Genomic DNA, 3,339 nt, shown 5'->3' with positions numbered 1-3,339 from the left:
TCAATTGTCTGTTTGTTTGGATTAAGTACAACAATATTTCTTATACCAATTTATGTTATGTTTATATATGCAAACACCATGTTTACTCTTGAATTATAATGTTTGAATGATTATTATGGGAATGATATGTATGTGATAATTGTTAAATTCAAGGTTTAAAAACATGTGATATAAATGAGAAATATTTTCCTTGAGAAAGATAATTAAAATGATAATTAGGCTCTTCTCGCTTAAGCAAGATAGCTCTCGCTTGAGCGAGAAGTGTCTAGAGGAAACGAGTGTTTTAGCTCGGGGCGACAGAGCTCTCGCTTGAGCTAAAATAGGCACCAAGAGAACTAATTGTTTTCTCGCTTAAGCGAGAGCTGCCACTAATGCCTCAAAAATGGATGTGCCCTTGCTTGATCAAGACAACTCTCGCTTGAGCGAGAGGCTCCATACAGACATGACTTCTTTGTAAGTCTTCTGAACGATAACTCTCATATATATACGAGAGCCTAATGGCATGTGTGCCATCAAGAAGTTGTAAAGGTAAATAACTATATGAAATTCTTGAAAGTAATAAAAGTAAGGAATTGCTTTGTTAAAGGCGAGGGCCAGAGGGCCCGTTTTGGGTGTTTTTGGTGCCTGAAAGACCGTATTTCGCCCGGACACGAACCATACAGGTATTTTGACCAATTTTTGATGGATTTGTCACTTGAGCGACAGTCCCTTGCTTGGGCGAGAATCAGGAAGAGAATTGAGTCTGTTTTGATGAGTTCGTTGCTTTAGTGACAGTTTCTCGCTTGAGCGAGAGACATACAATATTTTTTTACTGTTTCTGATTGTTTGATTGCTTGGGTAATAGCCCTAGCTTGGGTGTGAAGTGTATTTACACTTGGGAAAGACCATGACTCAGATGATTGAGTCTAGTGCCCAAAATTGACAAACTTATACAAGTACCTTTGTTCTTGCGCCTATTTAGGGCAAGGTTTCCGACTGTGATGTCGTGATTAGGGCGATGCCCAAAAAAAGGATTACATGATACCATGTAGTGAGGTCGTCTGACCGTAAGAGGCTTAGTCATGTGGTCGTCTAGGGTGATTTAGCGATGGTTCATAGTGGTAGGGATGTTATTCCTCTATTTACGTGTTGACGTAAGATCGGGTCCCACAAGAAGCATTCCTCTGGGAGATGTCTTAGGTTGGGCCGATCATATAAAATAATGATTAAAAGATTTAATCAGCTAACATCGGTTAGTGTGCATACTCATTATGGATAATGAAGTAGTGGAGAGGAAATATATGGGAGAAGAACGAGCCCTGAGATGTTGAGAAGGGCGACGATGGCGTGGTGGTTTGTCAACAAATTCTTGAGGGTGAGTCTAGGTGAGACGAGTCCCTTGTATTCCTGGATGAGGTATTCTATTGGATCAGACAGTTCTCACAGTGCAAATTAGACGATATCTGACAACCCCTCTTTGAGAGGGATGCCCAAAAAGTGTTTGATATGACACCATCCTGAAATGGACAGTTCTTCGGAACATATCGATCATATATCCTTGCGATGAATAATTTTGGTGCATTCAAATCGGCTTGTTATGGGACCTGTACTCTTGGTTATTTCCGAATAGTATATTGGGAGGATATTGGTGAAAGGACGGATGAAACAAGCATAACATTCATACATTGAGATTGTGGACTTTGATCCTTATAATCTGAGATTATAACATCATTCATCATTGTGCATTTTTATATGCGATGTATATATTGTGTTTATTATGCGTGTCTGTCTGGATGTGATATTTCGTGTAATTACACATCGTCAATGAGTAATATTCATTTGATGTCTTACTCGCTCTTCTTTATGTATGTCTTCTATTCGCATTTTGTTCAAATGGATCAGGGATTCGAAGTTACCGCTTTTCGATGTCCCAGGAAGGGGCATGGAGTAGTGATGGTCATAGATACACCTATACATGCCCTTGTGCCTTAGAGATAGATATGGTGTGTGATGGATCTTTCATGCGCTTTCCCTACCATCACGAGGAGCTGGAAGCTTCCTTTATCCTACCACCTCGTAGACTGGCACCTGTTGTGTCGTCGACCCAGTCTGTGACCCCTCAAGGGCCAAATGCTACAGGGTCTTCCAGGAGGCGACAGACTTGGGATGATGCGATGAGTTCCCCAATATGGAGGAGAGCAGCTTGTCGGACGATGCCAAACCTCCAAGCGGATGCAAGGGTGGTGACTCCCTCGTAGCATTCGCCATATGTTCTAGAGGAAGAGATGGCGACGAGGGAAGAGGAGCCAGCAGTTGAAGAGGATGACTGTGTGGAGTTGATTAATATTGAGGACTCCATTGAAGTTGTCAACCTCTCCTCCGACTCGGAGATAGAGGAGGACCCAAACGAGTGTTTCAGCACACCCGCAGACGCTGGGGCTAGACGCTGGGGCTAGACGCTAGGAGTTGTTTCCATTTCTATTTTGATTTTTGATTAAGGTACATGTGTATGGTATTTATTTTGGAGTAGTTTTATTTGGGCGACGATTAGGTTTCGTCTTGTACTTTGTACCAACATTTCATGATTTTCTAATGAAGTATGATTCAAAGTTATATTGAGTTATATTTTTATTACCTTTAGGTAATGGTGTTTTTTTTCCCGCATTTTATGTTACTTAAAGTGATGTTCCGAAAATGAAACGAATATAAGGAAATAAATTTTATATGGCATCATTAAAAAAAATACTCATTTTTGAGCAATATTTTTTTGGAGTAATTTTTTAGGCGTTACAAATGAGATTTAGATTCTAACTATAGTGGAGTACTTAGGCTACAAAAGTACACTTGATAAACTCAGCTATATGAATATGGAAATGGGTATGTTTCCTATGAAATTTTTAGACTTAAATTTCTAAAGTGTTTACTATACTAGTATATATGTGCATGATCTTTTAATGCACATGCTTTATATGATACACAATTGAAAAAGTTGTGTGTGGTTTGATTTTAGAAATAAATTTCAAAGCTACAAGTCACTTTAGTAAAATCTAAGTTTTACTCCCTATACAAAGGTTCAAGTCATGAGATACATATGTTTATGCACAAACTTATAGAATTTAGTGATATTATTTTATATTTATGTATTAAATTTAAGTCAAAAATTGTTGTTTTTTAGAGTGTAAAATGAAAAGGAGAAGTCTCACATTGAGTAAGGAAATAGTTGAAAAATGTTTATAAGTAAGAGATGTGCTATTTAGAGTGTGCCACAAGGGGAACAACAATGTTGTGGTGGGGAGGACACACCCCACAAGATAACCACGCATGCTGCTCGACCAACTTGTCTTTAATGGAGCTTGGGCC

This window comes from Lupinus angustifolius, chromosome LG18 (assembly GCF_001865875.1).
Source record: "Lupinus angustifolius cultivar Tanjil chromosome LG18, LupAngTanjil_v1.0, whole genome shotgun sequence".
In the NCBI taxonomy this organism is placed as follows: Eukaryota; Viridiplantae; Streptophyta; class Magnoliopsida; order Fabales; family Fabaceae; genus Lupinus; species Lupinus angustifolius.
The sequence above is the reverse complement of the archived record's forward strand: the minus strand, read 5'-3'. Positions refer to the sequence as shown.